General features: G+C 24.7%; 1 protein-coding gene across 2 annotated transcripts in view; it reads left to right on the top strand.

The window, feature by feature from the left end:
* The window catches only part of LOC111636321 (UPF0489 protein C5orf22 homolog), a 150,423-nt gene that overhangs the window by 40,906 nt on the left and 90,323 nt on the right, over positions 1–19,194 (top strand). The gene's annotated exons all lie outside the window — the stretch shown is intronic.

The raw sequence follows: 19,194 nt of genomic DNA, 5'->3' as shown, positions 1-19,194 counted from the left end.
AGAAACTTATTATTATTATTATTATTATTAATTTTTTAATCAGAGAATGAAATCAAATAAAAAATTCGTGAATTTTTTTACTACAAAAACCCCATTCTTTATTAAAAGTAAGAAGTTTCAAAGACGTAGTCATGAAAGAGTGTTAAATGTCATTTTTGACCTTGTAAATTAACTCCTTTCTTAAAAGTAAGGAAGAGTAAAAGATTTTTCATTAATGAAAGGATATTATATATTGCATTATTACTGAAAGGCCTTAACGAAATATATTGTTTAAATCTTTTTAGAATTCATTTATGTTTATTAACTGAAGTTACGGGATTAATAACTTGGATTTATTGTAGTCTTTTAAGATGAAAACAGTTGATGATATTGATTCTAAAAATTGTAGAAAATTCAATTTAAATTTTAAAAAATAAATTGGCACAACAATTTAATCATCTTAAAAGAAAATACTTGAATAAAATACAATAATATTTTTCAATAGTTGGTCTCGTTTATCTCATTATGCAGTAAAGTAGACCCATGTTTTAATTAAAAAACATATTATTTTTCATAAAATAGAATCGAAAATAATTTTAAAATTTATTTTAATATTTTAANACTATAAGAACCTTTGAAAATATTTTTGTAATAATTTATACAAGAAGTAAACATATCTATAAATGAATATCTTAAATCTAATCTATTGTAATGTCTTATATTAATTTATAATATTATAATAATAAATTCTGAATTTTATGAATCTTTATCTCAAGATAAATTTTAAAGTGGAAATTCAAATTGCGCTTTGTTCTGAACTTTGCTGATTCGTATTATTATTATTATTATTAATTTTTTAATCAGAGAATGAAATCAAATAAAAAATTCGTGAATTTTTTTACTACAAAAACCCCATTCTTTATTAAAAGTAAGAAGTTTCAAAGACGTAGTCATGAAAGAGTGTTAAATGTCATTTTTGACCTTGTAAATTAACTCCTTTCTTAAAAGTAAGGAAGAGTAAAAGATTTTTCATTAATGAAAGGATATTATATATTGCATTATTACTGAAAGGCCTTAACGAAATATATTGTTTAAATCTTTTTAGAATTCATTTATGTTTATTAACTGAAGTTACGGGATTAATAACTTGGATTTATTGTAGTCTTTTAAGATGAAAACAGTTGATGATATTGATTCTAAAAATTGTAGAAAATTCAATTTAAATTTTAAAAAATAAATTGGCACAACAATTTAATCATCTTAAAAGAAAATACTTGAATAAAATACAATAATATTTTTCAATAGTTGGTCTCGTTTATCTCATTATGCAGTAAAGTAGACCCATGTTTTAATTAAAAAACATATTATTTTTCATAAAATAGAATCGAAAATAATTTTAAAATTTATTTTAATATTTTAAAATAAATATAATTTATAAGTATTTAAAGATTAGATTAAATTTCTCAACGATTTATATTCTTGCTACTCAAAATAAATTTTTATTTGAAATCTTAAATGTGATACAGAATACATATTCATATAATCTGAAATTAATTAATTACAGAATAAATACTGATTAAAAATACAAATAATAGTGCATTAAACATTATAGTTTACTCGATATTTATTTCTACTCAATAAGATTTCTGTAGGGATTTATTAATGCATTTTCAAATCAAATAACTTTTGAATATTTAAATACAAATTTTAAATGTCTCTAAAAAAGATTGTATAATTTAACATATAATTTTAATTATATAAATTATGTCGGGTTTAGTTTCTATCTTAGATTATCTTTTACATTATAAAATTTAACATGATACAAATAAAAAAAAAAATTAATTTCTTTAAAATTCTGGTTTTATAAAATAAGGAAGATTTTATTCCAGTTGAATTGTAAAATAAATAATAAGCAAGATTTTTTTATTTTGATTACTCACAAAAAATTATTATGATGATCCCGAAGTGCCATTAACTGAAATTAAACAAACAAATCAATAAATAAGAAAGTAAATTCCTTTTCGTTATTGATCACAAAAATAAAATCTTATTCTCCACCGCAAAAAATAAATAAATAAATAAAATTAAATTAAATGTTTAATGATTCTGTTTCCCATTGAGTTCAAAAAAAAAGAATTTTTTTTTTAACTTGAAAACTGTACAAAAATCAAAACAAAATTTTCCTTATACTAAAATAATTCTCTATAGAAAGAATTATTTATAATAATAAATATGTTTACGTGTAATGGAAAAAATTTTTTTCAATTTTAATAACCGGAATTACATTGTTAGAATAGAATCTTATACATACCCAAATATCATTTAGATCTATATCCAAAGGGTTAATTACAACATGGGGAAAAACTCCTTTCCCCCTCAGGACGGAACGGTAGAGTCAACTCTTTCTTTTCTAGACTCGTCCTGATGCTTGGTAGAAAGAGGCTATACTTCCCTCACCACACACTGCACCCACCTGCTGGTCGATGAGATAATGTCTGCTGTAACCCTTTGTTACCGCTCCTCGCGCAGCTGCAAGACCCCTATGTCTGTCTGTCGCGATTTTCCTAACCCTTTCACCAAAGCCATGGTTCCGGCCCTGTCTGTGGGGGTAAGATAGAGAAGTCGTGAGAACTTTGGTTTTTTGGTTGCCTATCCTATTTTAATATGTCTAACGATAACGGTTTATTTATTTTTTTATAATGTTCCCTCGGTACTTTTTTTTATAAATAGAATGTTTAATCTCTATTTATTTATTTATTGAATAGTTTTTATTAATATCATTTCTTATACAACAAATATCGAGTGATTATTTTATAATAATGAAAATGATGGTGATTCTTGTTCGCATATAAATTAAGTGTAGTAAATATTGTTAATACTGGTATTAAAAAAATACAGTACAATCAGTATTATTGATTAGTTACACACTAACTCGGTGTATCATTAGTAAATTTTTTAAAAAGTAAAAAATTTGTTTGAAATTTTGATAAGTTAATCTTAACTATTTACGGAATTGTAAGGATTTTAGTATTTTATAGTATAAATAATTTATTTGAAATTATTCAAAATTTACGAAGCTTCTATTACAATTTTCGTTCCATAATAACAATAATAATTTAATTAAAATATAGTTAAAAACATTTATCTTTAATACATACAGAGTACAAAAATCTTCGTTTTTTTCGTGGATTTTGTATAGTTCTATCAACAAATTTATCTCAGATTTAACGTAATGTATTTAAATTTTATTTAAATTTATACCTTGCATTATAATAATAATTTTGATACATCTAAAAACAGAATCGGAATAATACTTCGCTCCTTTTATTTTCGTATTTGTTTGTTTATTCGTAGCTCATTATTCCATAAGGTTCGTATCTGATATATGAGAATTTAAATCGAAAAATGATCTTTTTTAAATTAAAAAAAATACACTTAATAATAGCTTTATTTTCTAAATTATTAGATTCGACTGTTCTTAATACACACTTTGTGATTATCAAGCGCAAAATATAAAAAAGGCATTACTTTTTTTAGCCTTTTAACTTAGTTTTGGAAATTTTTGTAATTTTATTCTATGACATCGAAATTGATTATCTTTGATTTACTTTAAATTTTTTTTTTTAATTAAAAAGCATAATATTCGAGAAATATATTAATGATGTTTGAAACTAGAAACTTTTATTATTTTCAAAATCTAATTAGTTTTTGGATATTTAAAATGCTATTTTTTAAACTTTCTCAAATAAAAAAAAACATGTCATATCTTTTATATGCTAAATTCTTTCTTTTTTTTTAAAATATATTAAATGTTGTTAGCTTTATCATTCTTTTTTTTTCGTTAAACCTTGATGATACGGTTTAATTAATCCTTTATGTAAGGGAAATTTCATTTATTCGATTTCTTCCTCGAATATTCGTTAAAATTCCTTCAAATACTTTAAATATATAATATTAAAGTTAATAATTGATATAAATGTTTAAAGATAACCGCATTTAAGACTTATTAGGATGTTTTAAATCTCTGAATTTGCGCTATAAAATCACGAAAATTGCATAGAACGTGAAGAAAATGCCACGCTTATGTGTTGTTGTCCTTGAGCTCGTCATTATGTTAAGTAAAGTCGCATCTCCCCTGATAACATAGAATCGACTCTTCTATAAACTAACATCTGTTTTCTTCATTTTATATCAATGATTCCGAACATTAAAGAGTTATACGAGAACGAAATATTGTGATTTTTAATGCACAATACACATTCCCTCCACTTACACAGCGCGTGTTTCTTTTTCCTTTTTTTTAATTTCGTGAAATAAAAGTAAGTTCAGGTTATGCAGAGGCCATGAAAAAAGCTTAGCCAAATACCAAATTAATCTGTTTTGTCGTTAAATGTTGCACAACTCTTTCTTCCTTATACCTGAGGGATAGGAAGGTCCTTAAAAATAATCGTAAGAAATTTCTAGGTCAGTGTCATACGCATACCAGTCGAGTAAACACTGTTGCGCCCTTTTCGAATATGTAGCATTACATCTGCGTATTTAAAACAGGAATGACGGGTTCATCATGTTCAATCCAGTTTCTTATTAAAATTTTTTGGTATTAATAAAAATATATGAAGATATACAATTAGCATTAAATTCGTCTCGATTATAAACTGTCTAAATGTTTGTTTAGGGTAGTTTTTGTGTTGAATTTATGTTGGTTCAAAATAGTAATGTATAATTTTTTAAATGTATTCGATACGGATTTATATTATGGAAAAATAAATTACTGTAGAAGCAATTTCTAACGTTATTTTTACATTTTATGTGTAGAAAACACGTGCACTATAATCTTGATGAATATGATCAACGCTTGGAATAATTGATCGGAGGTTACCGTTTTTACATTTCTTGCTAATTTGAATCTTTTTTACATGCATTAGATATTTTATTTTTGTTTTTTTACCTCCGTGAATTATTAAAAAAAGGATTTAACAAGATTTAAATATAAGTACATTTGATCACTAAAATTACAGAATTTATTCTAGGTATAACCTATTTATAAATATAATTCTAAAATATCAATATCTATAAAGATAAAAAAGTAGAATTTAAAATGTTTGTAATATATTTGGTTGTGAATCTTGTATATCATTCTGACAGTGTCTCTTCATATCTCACTCGCCCACACATGAATAAAAAAAATGTGCAAGACAGCAGGAGATTGTGTAGTAAAATAGAACAAAAATATTTAAATATTTTTTTAAAACAAATAACATGCAAGTTTTTAATTAGTATCACTAGTTATTACATGTATCAACATTAAAACTGAAAAAATTTGCTGAATGACAAAAAAGACTGCTTCTACTATTGTGAACAATTTGGATTAGAAATTCAGTTTCCTGTTATAAACAATGTCAACGATTCACTTATGATTCAAACTCATTCACAATGGAAGCCAAAAATTGAAACTAGGTGCAGTTTAAGCTAGTATTCTGTACAGGGTGCCCCACATAAAAATGGCCCAGTTAACATAATTGAGTAAATTACTGTAATCTTCATATTTGATAAATGAAAAAAAGTGAGACAAAATCTCTCTGAAAACTTAGTTTTATTCATAAAACACGGAAACTTGCATAATCAATGCTTCAGTTTAAGGCAGTCCAGTTTAATTCAATTAGTAAATGGGACACCCTGTATAGTAAAACTAATGTAAAGATTCTCTATTAAAAAAAATCTCANTAATGTTCCGTAATTGTTCCTATTTGCCTTATCCCATCCATAGTCATGTATGTTTGAATAATTTGAGAGTTATAGTAAAAAATGTTTGAGTCTATATATATTTTTCTTGTAATATTTGAAAATAACTATATTTCAAGTTTTAATAAGATAATTTTATATATAAGAAGTGCAGTTTTAATGAAAATCATAGATACTTTGTCAGAATATATTGGAAAAGTATCGCACACTAGGAGAAAATACTTGGATTTATTAATGAATAAAAGCTTAAAAATTCTCTTCAGTTTCAATATGCAACATGGTAATTTCATTAATTCCGCAATGATCGTAACTTCATGTAAATTTCTAAGTACGGGTGATGATAATAGAAACATTTTAAAAAAATTATATTTGCTAAACGTTTTTTTATTGATAAATTTAAAATTTTAGTAGCTATTCGTAAGATCAGATAAGGCATTTATATAAAAAACAAAAATTGTTGCAATAAAATATTTAATTATTTTCATTAACTGCAAAATTATTAAAATTGTAGTAATTTAAATGACATGATTAATGGTAGTCATATATGAACTTCATATGTGATTGGTCAATGGATGTGACTTCTGGAGTAAAATTGAGGACTTAAGCACCTCGAGAGGTTAGATACACTGAATTTAATTCAGTACCCGAGGCTGTTGCGTGTTGGGTCGCATTAAAACCGCTTGCTCTAACAAGTTCCTTTTTTTCCCCTTCTCCTCTTGTGAAACGTTTATCTGAACAGCATTTGGGCCATCTCTGCCGTGAGAAAACAGGAAACTGAAAAACTCCCGGCGCTTCCGGTTCACGCGGTGGACGTCCAAGAGTCGTGATGCAGAACAACGTGACACGATGTGGCACTATGTAACTCTTTGGCATGACTAACGTAATGCAGTTTCGAATCAAAAATTTCGAGGGGGTACATGTCGTCACCTTGGCAGTATGTTCAGGGTCAAGCATTGGCAAAGCACGTAGGTGGCGTGCGTGCCTCGACTGCCATCATCTCTACTCCGAAGAAAACGAAGGGATACGTGTTACCTTGTTTGTTTTAATTTGTGTTTCGTTCATAATCGTGACGAAAGTTGAGGCACTGGGTATGTGTCGGGAATTAAAAATAAGTCGAAAAGTTCCCTGAAGGGGAATGCTGTGTGAACATATAGAATTTCCATCATCGTGTTATGAAATTTGCAGTTTAAAATTTCATTCAAGAATTTATTCATTTTTTGTGAATGAAAAATCATTTTAATTAAATTTACTAAATAATTTTTTTAATATTTCAATTATTTTAAACGATGAATAAGAAATCTTAAACTGGAAACTGGATAGAAAATTTATGTAGTATTTTTATCAACAGAAGTTATATTTTTAAAAAAAAACATATCGTTTAATGTTAATCTATGCAAATAATTAAACACAATTTTAATCATAATTTATACGAATATATTTATTTTTAAATTGAATTATTATAAAAACAGAAAAAAATATATATATTTTTGACCTTCGTCTCCAAAATAAACGTATTTAGCTTACTTATAACTTTGAAACAGTAAAGAATTTCTGTCATAAAGTTCGTATAATGTTTATTAATTCGGATCCTCACTCACTATTAATAACCAAGAACAGAAGAAATATATAGCCTACTGTATTTATGTCCTTTCTCTTTCCTTGTGCACTTTTCTATTCCCTTAGGGAATATAAAAGCATATATATATTCCAAGTTTAAAACTTTCCAAGTAAGAATCTAAATTATATTTTCGGTAAGGATAACCATTATTTTAATCAAATAAAACGCAAGGTTTTAAAAATATAATAATAAGTTAATCTGTTATTCGTGATTAAATTCGAATTACTGTTTCGTGTTTTTAAACGTGAAATAAATAGAAAAATCTTAACTCTATCTTATTTTTAGAGGCAAACTGAATTATAAAACAAAGGTAAGATCTTCAGTTTTTATTTTTTAAATTAAATTTTTAAATTCTCTTTAAAGTGTTTAATAAGGCATTTGAATTTTAATTATAAAAATATAACCGACTTTTAACTCTTAAATGTGTTGTTTTATTTTTAAAAAATTCAAATAAAAAATGAAATACTAACTGGAATGGAATTCGCATTTAGGCTGATTATTATAATGCATTAAATTGATAAATAAATATTAAATTACATAAATTTTTAATGTAAAAATTTGTCGCGTCGACTTTCTAAAGCGGTTGGGTTGAATAAAAACTTTCAAAGAATGGTTATATGAACGGGTGTCTGAAAGAATCAAAAAAAAGAAAAAAAAAAGGTTAGTACACAGTACTTGAGACTAGCCTAGGGGGCAGGGTGAAGTCCTAGTGTGTCTCACCCTTTCTCTGGTGTGCCGAGTAACTTTACCCACCTGCACTGAGGCCCTTCAAGGTGAATACACATACCTGGAGAGGTCAGAGAGAATGGAAGAAAAAATACAAGAAAAAAAACCATGCATTTTTGGTAGCCATTTAAGCCTCAGGCTGGACTAGTCTTAATAAGTAAGAACTTCGCGCCAAAAAGGATTCTTTGTGATATAAAAAAAAGAGGAGGATAGAATATTTCAGTTTAAAAAAATCTCGTTTTTAAATTTTTAAAAATTTAATTTATCTTATTTGTAGAAAAACGTATAATTGTACGGTTATTTTTTTTTATTGGTTTTTAGGTTTAGCCGACTTTTTTTCCTTTTCTTATTTATATAAGTATAGGTTGAGGTTGTTACCAGAAAATGAATGTTTTTAGAACAATTCGTAAGATTTTTTTATTTACTTAAATGACAGCTTTTTAAGAGGAATTAATACAACAAATAAAGTTATTTAAACAAAATTAGCCTATAATTTTTTTGTTTAAGAATTTATGAGTTGATCCGTTTGTTTTTTTTCTATTTTTAAATATTTTAATAAGTTATAGGCCTATTTAAATACAACTTTTTTAAACTTCTTACAAAATTTATTCGAGAGATTTATCTTCGATAGGATTTTTTATCGTAACTTTTAATCCTAAAACCTAGATTAAATATAATCATTAATGTCAAGGCCAAGCGAGCACTTTTTAAAAATTTTACATATTGTGCTTTCGTTACTGTTCATTTTAAAACCTTGAAGAACAGTAGCTAAGCTTTTGACACATGAAAGAATTTGCTAACTGAATCGAACAAACTAATTGCAGTACAGCTAAATACGAACATCTGTCACCTTCGGTGTAAGAAACTGACACCAGCTTTTTTCACTTCTTTGTTTTTTGCACGATCTTTCAACATCCTTCACATCAGTCGTTAACTTATATCATTTATGAAGCCTTATCATTTACGTACAAGAAAGAGATGATGGTCTGTAACAGAGGACCTATCATTTCGTTCCTCCGAAGATAAACTCACTTCCTTAACCTGGGGTGATATTTACTTTTTGCAAGTAGTTTCATTTTAATTTTGCTCATCTTTTTAACTCTCCTATTCATTTGAGCTCACAATTTCTTATTTTAAACTAATACGTACACCTAAATTGTTATTATTATAAATGATTCCATTTTTTTTTTCTTTGTTGAATCATTCCGGACTTGATCATTTCACATGCCTTTCTTAAAGTCGATCGTTCCAGCAATCATTTAGAATATAGCCCGAAATTATAAGAATATTCTCTTTTAATTTGCTATTGATTTAATAATTATAGAATTAATTTATGACTTTAATCCTATTAATTATTTTAAACGTTATTATCCGGCTTAGTAAGCTTATTATATACAGTATTATTCGGCTGATTTTTATTATTGAATTTATACCAATTTTAATTTACGGACTAAATATTATTATTATTATTTGTTCTATTACTCGATATTTTAAGGAAAACATTTTTTTTTGAAACAATTTGAACCAAGATAATTATAATATTATGGAAATTTTTTTAAATATTTAAAAACAAGAACTAAGTTCTTATATTACTCAAGTCTTTTAATGTATTTAAAGTATCGTATATGATCTGTACATCTGTTAAGAGTTGTGTTTTAATGAATATGAATAAGAGGCCCAACCATTTTCCCTCTGTAATAGACGTGTTTAAATTCTAATTATTAGAGAAGTTCTTTTTTATATAACTTCTATCTAATTATAATATTTGAGAAGAAATGAAAACTTCTACTAAGTATGATAAGAAATTTTAATGCTACTAAATAAAAAACTGATACATTGTATTGTCAATTAAAGTAATATTTATTATTCAATATCTCTGAACACAACTGTTATCGAGAGAGTCACAAACAAGATCTAATAACAATAGACTAATTTGTGAAATATTTATTGGATAAACATTATTATATCACAGTTGTACAAAGATGAGCTTGATTTGAAATTTCAGAATCAGAAGACGGCGACGTCCATTTGGATTTCGTTCAGTCCATTGGTAAAATATATACACAAGCAGATGTCTCAGTAGTCATCAACGTTGGATCAATACGGGTGGAAACCAGGATAGCTCCGACGTGGTATGCGGACTGTAACCCTTTCTGTCTAGACTATAACAATGGAATCGCCCAAATAGTGTCAATCCTCAATTTTTTAAATGTCTGCATCACCACAGTACAAAAGGGCTTTTTGTTATTCCAGACGGAGAGAAGAGGAAGGGGATTCTTATAACAGCTGGTTTTCATGGTATAACCCTTTCTCCTGTATTTATGAACGATTCAGCTGCTCTATTGCAGAAAATATGTATTAGATGTTATCTGATGAATATTTTTATCATCATTTTTTTCTCCGAGAGATCAACGGAAAGTCCGCTAAAATCCTAAACAAAAAAATATGAATAAGTCTAATGCATACATTGTTTTTAATTTTAAAAAAAAGAAAGAAACTCTACGATTCAGTTTATATTCAACAAAGGTCTAAATTGTTCAACGAATATTTATCGTAATTGTTTTAACTAATTGTGAAATTCAAAAGCTGTATGATAAATCCTGATGTCGTGGCAATGAAATATGATTATAGTGGCAATTTCTATCAATGAGTCTGAAAATATGATTAAATTATCTTTAATTTTCGTCGTCTTTATGAAACTAAATTCTAGAAAAAATTATTTTCTATAACTTTAAATATAAGATATTCAGTTAAGTGTTATTTACAAACTTGTATATTTTAATTAAGTTTATATTTAAAGTNCGCCAATATTTAACATAAATTTATAAAATTTTTGTAGTTAAAAGATCATCGCCAGAAGCTGTTTAAAAAAATAAAAAAAAATAATAATAATGATATGCAACACTACAACTTTATAATATATAACAAAACGTTTATTAGTAATCTTAAAAATTAATAAAATTACAAAAAAATACAAATTTTTCAAAAAAACATATATCACAGTACATTTCTTAATACCTGTACACGAACATTTTATTTTAAAAAAATTAATTTTAAATTGAAACATAAATATGTGCTTAAAGGTAAGTTTATGTTATATTCTTGTAGGCCTATTACTGAATTTTGAGGCAAGTATATGAACTGTATTAATTGTCATACATGTTTAGAATTTATTAAAGGAAACATTCAAAATCAGTAATAGTTTTCTTTGGAATATGGGAAATTACATGTTCTGTTTCGAGGAGAAAACTAAATGTTGGCCTAAGCCTAAGATCAGTAAATACAATATACTTTGATTTTGAATAACTGTAATCCTATTTTAGGCTTGTGTATTGAATTAATCCTTTCTATATGTTTTATTAAAATAATTTAATAAATAATTCATAATTATATATTGATATTAATTTCAATAAATTCGTACAACTTGTAGTCTTGCTTGTTAAATATACCACCCACTTACTAAATAAACATATGTAAAAATATGGAACTTTATTCAGATTTATAGTCGAGTCTATCAGTCATAAAGAGAGCAACAACTTCAAATTTCTGTCATTATGCAAGATTCATGAATGCCATACATTACTATATAATTATAATTTTATAGACTGAGGAATGAAATGCATATCACAAAAATCATATAAATAACAATGAGAGCCCATTATTTCAAAGTCAGAAAAGGGAATGGACTTTTATTTTATCTTTAAAACATATATATATATATATAGGTCTATTTTTAAAATATATATCTAAGATAATTTATTATCTTCTTAATATAAATTAGATTGGCATATCAATGTAAATGTTATATCATATATTGATATATGATACAAAATCATATACTATGCAATCTTGAAATTTTTTTCTCCTGTTATGAAATTTATCTGAAGATTATTATTATTGTTGTTTAAATTATAGAACAAAGATAGAATTTATTTCTTTTTATAAAAGAAATTTAGGATGTAGACTTGCCAACAAAAACACTCATTTTTAAACTTTCATAACTCTTCCACACTCATTTTGTTTCTTAAAATAGTATTAAAAATCAAATTTTAAAGTATAAATAAAGAATATATTAAAGTTATCGTGGGCAATCAAATTTTAAAATTAGTTACTTGTTCATTTATCACAATAAGAACTTAATGTGACCTTGTCTGAATGAAAGGGTTCAATGGTTCTTCTCAATTCATAATACTAATTATTAGAATTGTCTTAAGTATCTTTAATAATTACAATTAAAGTACAATTTTTAAATTAAGCTTGATGAAGCGGGTTTATTTTTCCCCCCGAAAACAACAATGTTATATTTATTAAAATGCAGATATCTTTATTTAAATATTTTATAAAATCATTTTTAATTGTATAATATGTATAGAATATTGAAAATAATATTCTGTTTGTCATATGATAGTTCATTTTAAATAAGCTACGAATTAAAAGGTTTATTAATCTCAAGGACAAGATTTACTTGAGGATATCATTCCCACAATTTATAATTGAGTTATGCCATATGATATTATAATGATTTTTATTTTTAGTTTGCGCTATAAAATATTATTCGGATTCATTTTAACTGATCATAAAATTAGGATATTTAGTTTTTGTATTAGACATAAGAATTTTGTAAATATCTTAGCATTATTTCATAATATTTCATAGATAGCATAGATTTGCAGAAGGAAAATGGAAATTATTTTATGATATAAGTTGAATTTCATATCTCCAAATGATACCTTCATTAACTTTAAATTGTGTTTGAACTTTTCAGGCATTACTTTATCACAGTTTAAATTTAAAATTGAGAAAAGAGAATTTCGTCAATTTTATAAAATAGTCTACATAAAAAAAAATGATGGAAATTGAAAATAATTTTTATAATCGAAATAATTTATAAATTTGTTTTAGATTTATCTAATCTTTAATTAGTTAAATTTAAGTAATGAATATGAAAATTTATTTCTATATAATTTTATGATGACTGCTCAATGGACGTTAGTTTAGCACTAGTATTTGAATTTAATGTTTAACTGTTTAGCATAGCCTTTTCTATATTAGCCTAATCTGTTTTATATATTTTTGTTTTATTTACTGTATTATCAATAAGAAGAATAGTCCAATTTTTTTCCATGTAGTTAATGCCAAGAAATCTTTAAAATTTTTTCAGTGTGCTAAAAATTTAACTAGTCTAAAATATTATTATTATTTAATAAATTTAAAATATATTAAAAGACATAAAAATAGAATAGGCCTATATTTTCATTCCACATTATTTATATTAAGTACACATTTAATATTTACAGAATATTAAATCTAGAAATAAAAGTTAAACATTAATAATAAATAATCATATTTATATTCACAAACCATAATTGATTGTTATAATGTAATCATGAATAAAAAATTTTGTATATATTTAACTTTAATTATCAATGTAAAAAATTTGATATATTTTGAAATTTTATCATGTAGTTTAGTCTATATCTAAAATATAGAACCACAATCTTACTCTCACATAGGATATTGATTAAATATGACCTATTGAAAGATTTTAAACCTTATAAAATGAAAGTTAAGAATAACAAAATGGACTATAATCCTCTTATTTCATAAGAGAAGGCTTTTATGTAGACAATATCATTTTTTAAAAGTATTCTAACATTTGTTTAGCATTTGTCTACATAAAGAAAAACCGATAGATTATAAGTACAACATGGTGAGAAATAACAGCTCTTGATGTTATGAGAACTTTGTTATATTGGTAGCCATTAAATCTTTATAAATGCTTATAAATGCCAATTGAAAGCCGAGAAATTAAAATATACCTATATGAAATTTTAAGATATTACAATATCTGAAATTGCATAAGTTAAGAAAGAGCCTAATAATAAATTAGACTTTAATAACATTTGAATAGTATTTAAGATAAAACATGTGTTTCATGATATTATTTTAATCTAAACAATTATATTTACGAAGTTATAGTGCTTTTATTAAGATACTTAAGCTATAGTTTTTCTGTAAATTACAGAATTTTTGCATGTAGTTTAAATTTAATTATTTTATTAGAAATGCTAGAATTAGTGCCTTATAAATTGGAATAGGCAAACAGTATAGTCTTGAGCAATCTATTAACGAAGTTAATATATTACTCAAGATTATATTTGTCTCTCAAATTATATTTTCACTGCTGTTTATTTTTCATTATAATTCATTTTTCACAAAAGCTGTTTATCAGTTAAATTATCTAAACCAAAATATCTTTCATAAAAAATGAATTTAGTAGATAAATAATCTTGTTGTTTTTATGTAATTTTAGATTCTGAAGAATTTACTTGATATTTGTAACTATTGAAAAATTGAAGTTACATATAGCCTAATCTAAAAGCAAGTGTAAACTAGACTATAATACACTTTTGCTACATGATTTAAAAAATGAGTACATAATATGATGATTATTTAAATAAAATAAAAATTTTATAGGGTATTACATTAATTTTATCATGTAAAATTAAATAAAATTAAAATCTAAATTATGTTGTATAAAATTACATTAGTTTGTTACATTCTTTTGAAAATGTGGATTCAGTTGTATGTAGTTTGTTTGAAGAAATAAATAGGACGGATTCTTTTTTCTTTTTATTGAAGAATTTAATTTTATTTAACTGAAGGATTTTCCAGTTAAGATTTCAAAATTTATTATTTAATTGCTTGAGGTATATGAAAAACGAATAATAATGCTATCAATGAGAGTTTGAATACTCACAATATAAGCTTTCTGAAAAACTACATTTACACCAGAAAACAAAAAGCTATATGTTGAAATTTGTTTTTTGTGTTAGGTTTTAATTAAATGAATGCTTTGGCCTACAGTATAGGACTTTTTATAAAATATATTTAATATAAAAATATTTGGCATTATATTTTTTCTTTGAATTAAACAATTTCATTGTTATTAAATAAGTCTAAATCAATGAAAATACAACATATAGACCACTAAACAATAATTAGAAGTTATTATGTAAACTATTTTATATATTATTTATGTATAAAAAACAAACATATTCTGTCAGAAATTTGAAAATGCAAAAATTCGACATTATTTGTTAAGATCTATATGTATAGCTATACATGTTGATGTTGATCTATATATATATATATAATTTTATTATTTCTTTATAAGAGATAGCATATATCAATAAACATAATTAAATTAATTTACATAATCTAGATTAAGGGTAAGCCGAGTTTGCAATTTTTAATTAAAAAAAACTCTTTATAATATAGATGCTTGGAAGATAGGCTTTCTGTTTCGGTTATCTCGTCCTGACCTTTGAACTGTAGATCCGTGCCGATGTGAATCGAGTTTTAAGATATAAACACCTGTCAAGTAAAGTCGACATCCAGTCTTATTGCTTTCCAACTGACAACATTAAAAATTTGTGAAGAATAGATAAACATTAAGTTTTTTTTTCTTTGAATAATTTTTCACTAGAAATTTATCAAAATATTTCGGAAAATAATTTTTTACTGCATTAATACGATAATAAATTAGCTTTGAATAGTAGCTTTATATGCCTTAAAAGCGATATTTAAACGTATATATGAGAATACAAAGTTCATCATCTTGAAATGCAAGCCCATTGAAAAAGGTAATGTATTTTTATGAAATTTTATATGATAATGAATTTTCAAAGTTGGCCAAAAATTATAATGCTATTAAATCTTTTGCAAAAATAAATTTCACAACTAATATTTCTCAACGTTGAATTTCAAAATAAATATAAACCTAAATACAAATGAAATGAAATTATTGAATTCTCTAGATATCAATTATTAATAGACTTAATTATGAAGTGACAAAGAGCTAGTCATATTTAGGTCAAAGCTATTTTTGTTTCTTCAAACACAGAGCCTGCTCAAGTATCAAATGAGTAAGTAGTAGTAGGATGAGAATAAACAAAAACTATAGCATATTTAGTTACAAGAGTTCCGTTTCTTATAGCCGACTCTTGACATTTCTTTCATATTTGGTCATCCTATTAATAAGATACAGAACTTCTTAATGCGATGCAATGTAAATATAATCCGTAAGCTAACAGGATCTCCAAAATCAAGAATAACGTTTAATAATTTTTATCGCATTATCTTTGATGTTTCAATATGTAGAAAAGTAGAGCCTAAATAAGAATTTATGTCTACCTTCAACAGATATACACTTATATGAATATAGGCCTACTACTACTATAAAATATGGGCGAATTCGATATTACACGAAATTAAAAACTTCTCTATAGTCATTTCTGTAATTTTTACACATAAATTTTATTTTTTATTTGAAATTAATTAATTATATTTAATTCAAATGTTCTCAAGAAATATTCAAAACTGTTTTTAAATCAAGTTTTTTGAATAAGAAATTTATTTCTAAACATAGAATATGGTAATGATTTGTTGAAAGAATATCATATGTTAAACAGACTTAATTAGGAATTTTAATGATCCAGATTTCTAGAAAGTGATTTTTACTTTCATTTTTTAATTACAAACATTTAAATTTTCAAATATTGTTCATTAAAAGTAACTTTTAATAAAATGATATTTAATTTGATATGTTATCTATTTACTCAGAAAGATCTTAAGTTGAATGTTACCATATATTTATTATTAAAAGACATTTTTATTCATAGAAATAAACTATTTCTAAAGTTATCTATATAGACACTTATGTATATAAGCTGTTATATTTTAAGATAATTTAGAATTAATATCAGTAGATATATAAATTTTATTAATTTATTCTAACTATTGATAATTAAGCCTGTCATATAGACCAAAAATAGATTAAATCAGTATTCTGTAAGAAGAATGATATTAGAAAATAGGTCCATAGATCTAAAAAAGAAAAGAAATTAGTTCTGAGTAGCGACATAAAAAAGCAATTTTATTAACTTATTGCAAAATTTAGGTGCGGTTTTCTTTATAAAACAAAGAAAAAGTATTTGCCTATATATAAAAAAAAAATATGTACCTGTACATTGGTAACGAATGATATGTATTTTTTTATACATATATTGAAATTATGATTTGGAATTGATCCAAAATAAACGATTGGCCTATAGGCTGAAAAATATGTAATATTTATTCTACATGTACTTTAGTTAGAAAAATATTTTAATAAATGAATTATTAAATTCGAAGAAATTTAAATATTTCTCTATTTTTAGGACGGCGACGATTGGTCAAATCTATATTTTTTAAAATGAATCAAACATTTTATGACTTTTAAATTAACATTTAAATTAAAATTTTTTTAGGTTAATTCAAATTTAAAATTTTCAATTTACAAAATAATAGTATTGAATAAGTTTACATGATATAATTGCTTCAATCTGTCTAAAAGTCTAACTTTTAAAGTAAGATTTGGAAATTCTACAATAATAAAAAACAGATTTCGATAACGTGATTGACTAAAAGTTTGAAATTTGATTCTAAATATAGTATTATAAAATCGTTGGAAAGACATTCTTATTGTGATTTTGATCTTGAAAGTTTTGTTGTTTGTAACTTTGTTTCAAGTCTCAATACACAAATTTATATCAATACTGGTATTTTAGCATATAGAAGAGGCATTATATTCTTATAGTTCTTCAATTTATACTAAATATTTTAACGGAACCTGTAGATATACTATTATATTTACAAAGTATCCATATGTAATAGCATAGAAAAAAGTCGAACAACCGGTTCCTTAAAGAAAAAGATAAACTCTTTCTAGTAAAACCTTCCCCCTCATACAAAGAAGATGGTGGATAAGTCTTTGATTAATGAGGTATCAGGTAAAAACCAAATCCTTTGCTTACCATCTGCTGGGCGATGCAGTTGGAAGAAGAAAAGCAGTAGACCAAGAAAAAAAACTCGTCTGAGAAGGGTTGGAGCGTGAGAAACAAGCCAGGGGGTTACCTGATGGAATGAAATGGTGAAACTCCCCCCAAAACCCCATCCCTACCCTCAATTTTCTTAACCCTTTTTAGTTTCACTTCTGAGTTTCTGAAAAAAGTTGATTCAGAGTTTAATAACTTACTTTTAGCGCTTGAAAGACATTTTATTTGAAATATCTTTATTTAATTATACTTTTAAATTAATTTTTTTATGTCATCATGAAAAGAACTTTTCTATGATTTCTTAAGATTTAATTCTAAAATTATATAAAAATCTATATCTAAAAATTCAAAATTTTTCACTTTCTGTTTTTTTTAATTTTTTATTATAGTAAAATATTAGGCTAAATATTGACAAAAGAAACTGAGGTTTAAATGATTAATTTATAAATAAATACCAACTTATTTATAAACTTATAAGCTATAGTATATAACTTATAACATAGATTCTTGACCTATAAAATAAATGATTAAAATTCAACAGAGAATCCATATTCGCCTATGGGAATATACTTATAATTATAAATTTGGGACATTTTAATGGGAGTATTACTTTAAAAAATCTATTATAGTTTGTTGCGAATTAATGCTAAAAATTTTAAATTTTTCTAATTAAATATTAGATTTTTTAAATTTTAATTTATATTACTTTATACTTGTGATGTAAGCAAATGAAACTGAAAATAATTCTTTGTCTTTTGATTCATAGCTAGATTTTTAAATTTGAAATACATTTTCTTCTAAAAATGCCAAAAAAAGTTAAGAATAATAATTAAGAATAATTAGAAATTAATTTTTCGCCAATATTTAACATAAATTTATAAAATTTTTGTAGTTAAAAGATCATCGCCAGAAGCTGTTTAAAAAAATAAAAAAAAATAATAATAATGATATGCAACACTACAACTTTATAATATATAACAAAACGTTTATTAGTAATCTTAAAAATTAATAAAATTACAAAAAAATACAAATTTTTCAAAAAAACATATATCACAGTACATTTCTTAATACCTGTACACGAACATTTTATTTTAAAAAAATTAATTTTAAATTGAAACATAAATATGTGCTTAAAGGTAAGTTTATGTTATATTCTTGTAGGCCTATTACTGAATTTTGAGGCAAGTATATGAACTGTATTAATTGTCATACATGTTTAGAATTTATTAAAGGAAACATTCAAAATCAGTA

Source organism: Centruroides sculpturatus, unplaced genomic scaffold (genome assembly GCF_000671375.1).
Source record: "Centruroides sculpturatus isolate CEXI.00-Female unplaced genomic scaffold, Cexi_2.0 scaffold1051, whole genome shotgun sequence".
Classification (NCBI taxonomy): domain Eukaryota; kingdom Metazoa; phylum Arthropoda; class Arachnida; order Scorpiones; family Buthidae; genus Centruroides; species Centruroides sculpturatus.
The sequence above is the reverse complement of the archived record's forward strand: the minus strand, read 5'-3'. Positions and strand labels throughout refer to the sequence as shown.